Raw genomic sequence first — 11731 nt, 5'->3', positions numbered from 1 at the left:
AATGTACTCACATCCATCCATGCATACAGACAACAGATTGAGAGAATAAACAACAATTTTCAGGCTTTGATTAATACAGCACTTAGCCTACTGATTTGAAGCTGGAAACTTTGTTCCAAATGTTACTCCACAAACATATTCTGCTTCTGAGGCCATGTTCAAAGCCATTTGGTCCAAAGTGAAATTACACTTTGCTGGTATAAACTCGAATAACAAATGAACCTCTGTCTACAACTACCTGAACCAACATACAGGACTCTTTGCAGCACCATTGGTAATGGTTACTATCCAGAGAATACGTTTAGGTCTTTTAGCAAACTAAATACATGATAGAGCAAAATTTACAAGTATATCTTCCTCATTAGAACTATTTACACAGAATAAAAGAAATGAAAAACTAAGAGGAAAAGTATTTCATTTGTTTGAAGTAATCCTATGTATGAACATCATTTAAGCTCTGGGACAATTGAGCCCCCAGAGATAATCAGATGATAATTCTAGAGAAGTACGTATTAAAACATGTTGAACTGATGCAGAACACTGTGGAAGGTTGGTGAATCTTTGGCTTGTTCTTTTTTTTTTTTTTTTTTTTTTTTTAATGCACGCAAACTGCAACTCAGGTTTTTGAAAGATCACTGCAACTCAGTAGAGAATTAATGTTCTAGTTGTTCACCCTGTGCTTACTGCTAAACTTAGAATTACCACTAAATCTTCATTCTGATGAATCTCAAGCTGAAGAGTAATGGTATTTCACAAAGAAAAAGTATTAAGTGCAGTGAATCAGAGGCTATGACCTAATTGCTAAAGAATTTGGGAAAAATCAAGATCCATTCAGGTTGCACAGCATTAAGTTCAGGGCTCCCATTACAATGAAAAATATTATCTTATACCTGATTCTGCCCAGCTATTGGCGTATTTTCCCAGTGAAGCCTGTAGTATCAAGGAATTGTGTTTTCAAAAAAATTAGAAGCTCTTATTAGCACAAAATTGTACACTTTGTTTTCAAAATCCTAAACTGAAAAAATACACAAGAAGTCAATTAATGAAAAAGGGAATGGCAAGTTAAATCTGCTAGAGAGCTTTCAGAATTTGATTCTTGGTAAGTTCGCCATAATGTGAAATACAGAAATACACAACCAGAGAATTACAAATGAAAATATGTACAAACAAGAAAGATGGCTGTGTACAAGTTTATGAAATAATATGTATAAATACCCTAGTATATAGACTAACGTGGCATAAGCATTATTACAATTTCGCATACAGCTGTTAGGATTGTGTGCACAAAGCATGTATCCTTTTGCAAAGAACTGCACATATTTAAGAAAAAGAAAGAAAAAAAAAAAAAACAGGATGGAACAGGATAGGTTATAATTCGTAGGAGGATACCATGACTAACAAGTTCTGACCAGTGTACTGCTTTTTGTAGCAGTGCACACCTGGGAGTCCCTCAAATTACTAGCTCATGCTAAATCACAGTAGGTAATAAATTAACGAACAACATCTGTTCCAAATTTACCTAGAAGACATACACAAATTCTTACATATGCAAAGATCTCTATCAGACATTACTTCTACTTTGTTAGCTCTTTCAAGATCTCACATGCCACAAAGATCCACATAAAAGAACCTTGGCTATGGTGTGATGTTCAAATAATAAATTTTGAGAAGACCCTTTCATCAAATACTAAGTATAATTGTCTTGTTTTGTTTTTCCCATGAACAAAACTACCAGCTCTTAAGAAAATAATAAGGAATCCAATTGAAGTATTTTTTGTTAAAATTTCTTCTCCAGAAAAGTTTTGGTTATTTAAGTTGCCAGCACTCAGCAGTAACAGCTATAGTAAATTGTCTTAAGCCTTAATGAGCAATAGTCTAACAAACAATATAAGCTCATATACCTTGTAATCTTGTCCTCTAAGAATAAGCAAGACTTTAGGATGAAAACTTACGTACAATCATTAGATGTGAATAGGGAGGGAAAAGCAGATGCTCAGGGCAGACACACAAACACTCGCAATAGCTTTAAGCTGTCTAGATGTAGCTGAAAGGTGCTGTCTATATTTATGTTTGTGCCCATTTCATCTGCAGGGAAAGACATATACATTGGAGCCTGTTAATAAGGTGGAGTGAGGACAAGGGAAAGGAATTCAGTTCCTAAATGCTCTTATCAATAGTTCACACATTACAATGACAGATGAGACAAAAGGAGCACTCAAAGAGGTTCAAAGAGGTGCTCTTCTATTACTCTCAGAAGAAAGTAAGAACAAGCAATTAAAAAGTAGTCTAAACAGGGGTAGTAGGTCTGCATTGCCAGTCCAACAGAGATTTGCCAGTAAAGCCTTCTGTGGAGAAAACTGAAGAGATATGCAGTGAAATAAAGATGAAATAGATAGGTGGATAGGTTTACATGCAGCCTACAGTGCTTCTTAATTGATTTAATGCATTTAGATGTTTTAAATTACCTGCATAGCATAAGAATCTATCTCAGAATATGTGTAACTGTGTATAAGAAATGGAAATTCCCTTGCTCCAGGCGCTTTTTGGACACAAGAGAATACTACTGAAAACCACACAGCAATGGATGGAGATGGCATTAATTTCCATTCCATCCCTTCTCATGATCCTTGGCTCTACAGTCAAATTAATTTTCACAGACTCAATGACAAGAATTCCCCAAAGTTACTCACTGCTGCCTTCCACACATGTAAATAATGTATAACATGTGATATCAGTTGTTGGTGTTTTTTTGTTTGTTTGTTTGTTTGTTTTAAACAGTATTAATATTCTACAGAGAATTCTAAAAGACTTTTTCAAGATCATTTGGGAGGGGGGCAGGCATTAGAGGGGGCTTTCCCTCTAAAAACCCTTCTGATAAACAACTGAATTAGAGTAAAAAGTTAAATGAAAAACAGATTCTGATTTTTTCAAACTTTTAAAAAACTTAAATATAAAAACCAGTAGGCTTATGCACTGAGCAGATTCTTGTCTTTTTCATAACAGGAAAATTAGCATTCAATCTGACATTCTGCAAACAGCACAGTTTCACCTGTGGATTTCTGCAACTTCTCCACTGATGGTGAAACTTCCAAAGTTATGTGCCAGAAGTAATAGTTCTTTGTTTTGTGGGACTAAAGGTCTGATAAACCCATGGTATCCACTGAAAGATTCACACAGTGTTCTGCGGACTTTGATTGAGGCCCTGCATTTTGTTTAGAATACAGATAAAAAGAAAAGATAATTTTAGAAGAAGACCAAAAACTTTTTTGGACTGTTTGTCTTTTAAGTGTGAGTATCATTCCATAGTGGGACACTATCACAAATTACATAGCATTCGCTATCAAGAATGCAGAGCCAGAAGGCTAGGATGAAAGAAACAAGATAGTTTGCATTACTCTTATTTATTCCTGCATTTCATAATCAGGAAATTTTTGTTTTGGCTCCATCAGAATTATATCACAGTGGATTTAGTTCATATTATGACTACAATTACAATACAATACTGTATATATGTGTCTTCATCACATTTCTGTAAACGTGACATTTAGTGACTGTTTTAAAAATGAAATGTTTTTATCTTGCAATGCAAATTAAAAAAAAAAATAACCTTTGGCTCAGAAGGAAAATTGATTAACGATTTAAGACAAAAAATGCAGAATCCTCCCCTCCTTTTTTTTTCCTTAGTACAGTTGTTACATTCCATGCTTTGCTGGTTACATCACCTTGTTTCTTCCCCACAGCTATATACTCTGCGCTTAATTTCAGGTACCTCCGCTTCTTTGCTACAGTTGGTCAGCACAGTACAACAACCACCAACTCCTGAAGACCCCCATCACATGCGCTTTGATAAACATGCACCTCAGCAACAGCCTTGAACATCACCTCCAATAGACCACATGCTCTGGGACTATCGTTGGGTGTCTGGGGTGGGGACTAGGGGATAGACAAAACTGTAATCCCTAGCACTGTGGAAGAACAGATCATCAGCTTGGGCAAGCTGATAAAAGAACTCAAGGTCAGAGATCTGAAGCTGATGGTTCTTCAAACCATCCATTGATTAGACTTCTAGAAAACATTCTGAAAAAGGCAATGCAAAGCATGATTGTATTTCAAAAACATGCTATGGAAAGCACAATGTCAGAAGTGAGGACTAGGTGCAGAAGCACAAACCAGTATCTGATTCATTTTTGTATATTCACAAAATTTAGCCTAGCTTCCCGCATGAGATGGGTCACAGAATTTCACTAAGTCCAACCTTACACAGTGGAAAAACAATGCTTTGAATAATCGATTCAAACACGCATGTTGCGTTTGACTAAGACTCTATGAAGAGTCTCTGAAGGCTTTTATGTGTTGTCCAAAAATTCATGCATGTTTGTGAGACACACCTGATAGGTTAGCAAGTGTGACCTCCCAACAGCAAACACAGCATCACTGGACATAAATTCAGACAGCAGATATTTCCACTCCTTCTATAAAATATTTAGTAATCCTCAAAGTAAGGGGTCCAAACTGAATTATTTGAACTGTGAAAAAATTCACTGAGGGCTCACATCTGGGTTTTGGAGAAGACCAAGCCTGAGGAATGACTAAGAGCTCCAAATGACACACTGACTCCCCAGAGCTCTCAGCTCTGCAGAGGAGCATCACTGCAGCTGAATCTGACTCAGTAGTTTGACGACTACGGCTTTCTGAAAATCTTCCAGTGAAAGAAAGCCCCGTCAATCCCATAGTAATGTGTCAGTCTCAATGAATATTTCAATTTAAAAGCGTGATGAAGGAGTGGAGGAGCAATTTGACAAGATGGCCTTCAATTAAAAAAACTGAAAAAAGTCTCTAAAGTTTCAAGAACTGAAATGTAGAATGACTTCTTTTTCCAAAAAAAAAAAAAGTTTACATTTGAATTGATATAGAATGCTTCTGTTTTACAGAAATAAAACATTCTGATAACATCTTTTGGACTCTTTTTTGTTTCATAGAGAGGCTTTTTTTTAATTATTATTATTATTCTTTTCATCTCATTTCAAAAGAAATAATATTTTGAAATACAGACATTTCCTGCTGAAGGAAAATTCCAAGTGTCAGTCTACAGTATGTGCAATTCCTCTAACTTGTGCCATCTTGTAATACCATTAACCTACCTAAGCAAGGTCAAAGTGCAGCAGTGCTCCAGGCATACCTCATCTCCCCCACCAGAAAAAGGTGGAAATGCTGCCAAGGAGCTGGTCTGAGGTGTTAAAGAAACATGGCTACTACTATACACACCTGAGTAAAAGACAACAAAGACAAGTCCAGAAATAATTAAACTTTTGATTATTTTAATCCTTTTACTTTTCATTAACATGCACAACATGTATAATGAGGTCTACTTAAAGACAGTTTCTTGATTACTCTTCAGTCTAAATAAATAAAGGGTTTTATTTAGTTCACTTGAAAGTGCTCCGCAGTTAGGTATATATTTATGTAAGTTTTGTTAACTTTGGCTCCCATTAGAAAATTTTAAGGACATAATGTACATTTCCATTGGGGTTTTTTGGTTGCTTTTTTTTTTTTTTTTTAAATCAAGTTTAATAAAAAAAATTTTTTGCTTTCCATCTGACAGTCAAAAGAGAAGTTACTATTCCTTAAATCACATTAGTCATTTTGAAAAGAAAAAGAAAAAGAAAGAAAAGAAAAAAAAAAAAATCAGACATAAATTCTATACATTGAGCTTGAAAAGAAATCTAAATCATTCAAGCAAATATCTGGAAGCAAATATTGGGAAGGAAGAGTTTGTGTACAGCTGGATGGGTAGGAGTTGAAAGCAATTCAAGGTGGGTGGTCAGCTTTGTCTCCTCAAATGGACTTCACCATTCTGCTTTACCTTATTTGAGTACCTCTGTTTTCATGTGAGATACAGCCCTGCTGAAAGCCTTAGTATCAATTGCTGGCATTAAGCTGCAGCCTTTTTCAAACTATGCCATTCCACATGTTCACACTTGACTGAATTGTTGGCCATGACCAGAAACACCTGTGTAAAGGGTGTCACTCATCTGGACATCTGTTTTGCACAAGGCTCTGGACTGCATCGTTTTGTTTCAGCATCCCTGCCAAATTTTGGAGTAATAGACATGATGATGCAAAAACCATGTCAGAAATAAAGGAACTGTTTTATTATGAAAGAGTATCATGAAACCTTCTGGCAGCCTTTGGCGTTTCCTTCAGCCTCATTGCTTCCTGCTTTCCCCCCCCTGACACAATGGTGAGCTTGTTAAGAAAAAACAGATTGAGTAAAATGTCAAGTTGTTAAAAACGGCACTTTTACAGTGTCAAGTCTGAGCCCCTGCAAGTGCAGGATATACTTTCCTGGATAACGAGTGAGTATTTGCCATACAATATCCTAAGGACAACTATTTTGTTCCCATTTCCTCTCCGCTCCAATATTTCATTAACAAAACTATGTTCCAGACAGCAGCGTCTCACTCCTGAGCATCCTTCCAACAATGACATTTTACTTTATGCCCATGGAGAAGACACTTCTAAAACTCTGCAGGGCTAAACAAACCCTAAACAAACCACTGGCAAGTACTACATCCGTTTCTGCAGCTAAAATCCTAAACAAAGTAAAAAGGCAAAATGTGCAGCCTGGATTAGCCGTTCTGCCTGTTATTTATAAAAGTCCAACTCCAGAGGCCAGCTCACCAGGGCAGGCAGAAAATTTGGCTGGGAAAGGAAGACAACCACTCACCAAAACTTTAGCTTTGATCCCATGGGTACTCTTCCATGGTAAAGAAGGAAACAGGTCTTGCCCTTTGCTAGCTGTCATTTACATGAGGGCAACCCCAGAATGCTTCTGTCACTACACATTTGGAACAAGTCAGAATCAATTCCATCCCTACTAATGTGGGAAACGACTGCCCCTTCCCAGCAAAAAAATGACCTGTAGCCACAAAACTTTGGACCAAAACATCAAAATGCGACAGCCACAGTGCTAAAGCAGATGTCCATGAGACATGAAACGCCCAGTAATTAATGCTCAATCCCATGGTAAATGTCAGCAATCTTTGGCTTTAGCAACAAACTTAAGAGTAGACTCCCTACTGTGTTAGTTACCAAAAAATTTAAGTTGATTTCATATTAATGTAGGAGTAATACAATTGTTTTATGGAGTACACGTGTGCTCAGTTTTACTTTCTTAACCAATGTTATTTGCTTCAAAGGTGAAAGATTATGTGGCAAAAATAAAACCAGAAAATTTCCTAAAGTTCAAGCTCTACAACAGGTCATTCTGTTTATACATACAGATGCACAAGTGAATATATCACATTATCCCACCTGATCTAGCTCACAATGCTTTTTCTACAGAGTACTGGAGTAGTTTATACATATGTCTGCCATTTATTGTGATGCTTCTCTGAAATTTTATCCCCTAAAATTCTCTAAACATCTCTCAAACACTGCATAAGCACACTTATAGTTTAATCTCTGCACAAACCTGCTGGTCAAGCAGACAGCACAAAAAAATATAGTGAATCAGACACACTTTTCAGCTGCAGCCCCTGTTTCTTCTGGGGACAAATTTATAGCTATTATTTTTGTGACAATCCATACTCACCAATCTATTTTAAGGCTCGAATTTTATTCACTGAAATGTGAGCAAGGCTTTTCTAGAGTAGTCCATTGTGGGCCAAATCAATCTTGGCCAGGACCCATATGCTTGTGTTACTATACTTCTCTTCGTAAAACTTTAAATTCAAATGTATGTTTTCAAATATTTAGAGTGATTGTACTCATAGATATTGACTTACTTGGCATACGGATTTTTGCACATTTTATGCACTGCAAATTTACACAGAAAATACAGAATAGATTCTGTAATCGCAATTTCAATGGGCTGTTCAGAGTATCATCTCTTGAAGTGTGAGAAAAACAATAAAAAAGCCTTCACACATTTCAGATTTATTGTGTAGGGGGTTAATGAGCATGGTTGCTTTGGGTATTACAAAGCCAAAGCAGTTTGGGAGTAAATTGGACCCTCAGTTTTACCAATATAAGACTGTATAAACCCATTGTTGCTGACAGAATATCTCAGACATGACTCTTACTTTCAAATATACTTTTAGGAAAAGGAGAATAGTGCCATGCAGGTAAAAGCCTTTCAAAAACTAAATACTAAGCTTGATACAAAATCTCTTTCTGAATCAACTTTGGGATGTCTTTGATCCTCACACTTTTTTCCAGTCTGCAGGGACATGTGCACAGCAAATGAGACAGAAAGAAAAGTACAGCCAAAAAGGAAGCCTGGCAGAGCAGAAATACTCCAGAATGAGGTTATAACTACAGAGGTCTTATCTGAAAGCAACCTCCTCTATCAATAATAATTTAATTGCCTCCTAAACTGTCACCTGGAGCATACAACTTTTCCACAGGACTTCTGAATTTTGCTTGCAATATTTAATGGTGACTCACTACAAGCCTAAATAGCAAATGCAGGAGCAATCCAGGAGTCATTTCAGTCATCACCTCAAAGAAAGGGGAAAAAAAAAAGAAAAAGAAATAATTTAAGTAAAATCCCACTATAAGTTCTCATATTAAAAGAATGTCATTCTGTATACATATAGGCATATCCCTTTTATGTTGGCACAGAACTATATCAAGTATGTGGAAATTCTTCTTCAAATGCCAAAAAACTCCAACTTGAAACTATCAAACTCTCGCTGGATGATAAAAAATCAAAAAGTTACAGTTAAAAAAAAAAAAAAAGAAGTAATCAAATACAGCATAGGGTTCTAAAAGACAAAATCAATCCTAAAGAAGACAAAACTTCCAACTCCTTATCAGGAGAGAGAGGAGAAATTTCAGCTCTAATCATTAATGAAGAGAAATGTCCGTATGATTTTTGCTACTGAATTATCCTCATTGAAGCAAGGACAGTAATATAAGACTGATCAGACAAACCCTAATACAATTCAGCAAGCAGTTTTTTTTTAAAACATGAATTACTCCAATGATCAAGATGGATGACTTCAACTACATGTTCCCAAAGGCTACAGAAAATATGTAGCAGACACTGAAAACACATTCTGACTTGTGCCAGGAAATAATTCACAAACCTCCTGAAAGAAACCAGCAGGCATTATGTATATTATTGATCAAATTTATCATCTAAACACTAAAAAACAGAAGGTGATAGAAAAGGCTAGCTGGATCAGCAGGAGTGAATTTAATAATTACATCTAAAATGTGCAAAAAACAGCAGCAAAAAAAGAAAACTATGCACTCAGAAAGAAAGAATATTGCAAACACTTTTTGAGTGCTATTATCAGACCTAAATACAAAGTGTCCTATCTTAAAGGAATGATTTTCTATTAAGAGCTTTATTATTTGAAGCACTTATAAAAATATCTTTATTTATATTCCTGGGACCATATCCTGTATTCACTCAGAGTTTCACTGTATCCCATTAACATTTCATGTAAAGCAACACAGTATAGATAATGTTTTCTGAAAATGGCAAAAAAGTTGATATCCTCATCGTAAGTAGCAAGATTTCTTACAGAGGGACTAAGCTCAGAAAATTTTGGAACAGATGATCACCTTCCTTAAAAAAAATAAAGAATCATATTGTAGATATAGTTTCCATGTAAATGACAGTTCATCTTTTCTGCCAAAGGACTTTTACAGACTTTCTTCACATGTAAACAAAACTCCTAACAGAATTCTTCTTCCTTTACAGCAGATGAATGAAAAACTACATTGTACCTATGAATAAAATTCCTTCATTTGTCTCATGAATAAACAAAGAGCTATAAGAAAGCTACAAATGTGTAATCCCTATGTCTAGGACGGAGACGTTTCCTTGGAAACAATGCAAAAACAGCAGGGAATGTGTATGCATCCTCTGAGCAGTATTTAATGTGAGGGCAGTGTTCCCTGTATCTATGGAAGTCTATAAAGGAATGTGAAAAAAGAAATCATTGCTCTTTAATAAGACTGCAGGAAGAGCCAGCAATAGTGGCTTAAAAACTTCTTACTAATTCACAGACTTAGTTTATTGTGAAAGCTTCTGAATATCAAGTTTTAGCACAGAGCTGTTATTTTCAAAGTACAAAAGGTTGGGAGCTTGGTTTTTTTAAGTTTATTTGTTTGTTAGCACTTTCTCCCATGTCAGGCATCCTTGCTGGTGCATTTTAACTATGATTTATATGTGATAGTGACCAACTTAATGGCACTCCTTAAAACATCCTTCACAGCATCAGTACAACATGAATATTCTAATACAGAAAAATTCTAACTGGCTTAATTAAGTAACAGGTCTATCAGTTAGAATTAAATATGTTGCTTTAACTCCCCATGATACAAGTGTCTTTTGAAGTAAAATGTAACTAATTATAGAACAAAAGAGAAGCTGTGAATGCTATAAAGACATTCCTATTGTCCCCTGAACAATTCTGCTCTCAGTCACCTCACTGTTATTACTGTGGTGTAATTACACCAGGAAAGATGATATCAGAATCTGGCCATGTTTGCTGGTGTTTAGTCTGAGTTACTCTAAACAAAATAAAAATTTGGCTATCTGTATTCTACATTTTACAAGATACAGAGAATTCAGTCACTCAGGCTATGAAAATTATTTGAGCAGCTATCTAATACAGACAGACCTATTTCATTCAGAATGTGTTTCAAAACTACTAGGCATTTTTCTTTCCTAGCTGAACAAACAAACCCAGAGCTCCAAACAAAACACCACTAGGAAAGACTGCATTAATAATTCATCAGCTGAAATAAAACCATGCCCACTGACTGCTGCAAACAGCAGGGAATACGACCAACTCCAGGGCTAGTGAAGGCCAGCAGCCACCATAGTCTTAATATCAGTTGGAAATCAGTTAGTAAGCAGACAAGTCCAGTTTCCATTAAATAAACAGGAGGCTTTGTATTTAATAAGATAGGAAGTTTACTAGTGCTCAGCTTACTAGTGCTCCAACATCCCAACAGAAATGAGCTTAGCTCAACACAGTACCAATAGAACCATGGCCATAGAATACCGTATCAGAAGAGATACACTTAAAAATTAAATGACATTTTGCTCACCATGATGCTCAATCACATTTTCAATTCTCTTTCTCTTAAATGCACAACTGATACCAGGAATCACACAGTTGCTAAGAGAGCTAAACAACCTGTGCAGGCAGAGATGTTCTATCCATACATGTTTGAGTGCGTTAGCAGGCACTGCATAAAGAAGGAGAATGCTTTATGCAGGACAGCATTTTTTTCTTTACAATAAACTTTGATTTGAAACAGTTCCTAAGCATAAACAATGTTTCTGTAGCACATATCTATCAATTGCAGGAGGACATAAATGATTTCAGCACATAAACGACAAGGTTTCTTCTCCCTCAGCAGAACTCTCAAACACAACAATTATTATGTTAATAATTTCTGAAAAGTACACCAAAAGTTGCACATAGCACACGTGCACCTACTACAAAGAACAGTGTCCAGATAGGTATTTGCCAGTAGACATAAATAAAGCAACTTAAAAGACAACAGTGTGGGTACAGGTGAAGACAGCTAGAAGAACAGATGCTGCAAGCTCCTAAAATGGCTTGATCACATGTGAGGTTCTACATGGAGAAAGCTGGGAGCCATGTAGTTCTGCTTCTTCACACCATCACCCAGCACCATCCCAACAACCCTGAGCAGTAGATCCTGCTCCTTGTAGAATCCCACAGCATTTTCACTCTCT

At 36.2% G+C, this 11731-nt stretch overlaps 1 protein-coding gene across 3 annotated transcripts in view; it reads right to left on the bottom strand.

Moving 5' to 3' along the window:
• VCAN (versican) overlaps positions 1-11731 on the bottom strand; it is a 105837-nt gene that overhangs the window by 35197 nt on the left and 58909 nt on the right. The window lies entirely within an intron of this gene.

The sequence above is a fragment of the Lagopus leucura genome, unplaced genomic scaffold (genome assembly GCF_019238085.1).
Source record: "Lagopus leucura isolate 7727_CA_CO unplaced genomic scaffold, USGS_WTPT01 Super-Scaffold_810, whole genome shotgun sequence".
Lineage (NCBI taxonomy): Eukaryota > Metazoa > Chordata > Aves > Galliformes > Phasianidae > Lagopus > Lagopus leucura.
This window is presented reverse-complemented; position numbering and strand designations above follow the sequence as displayed.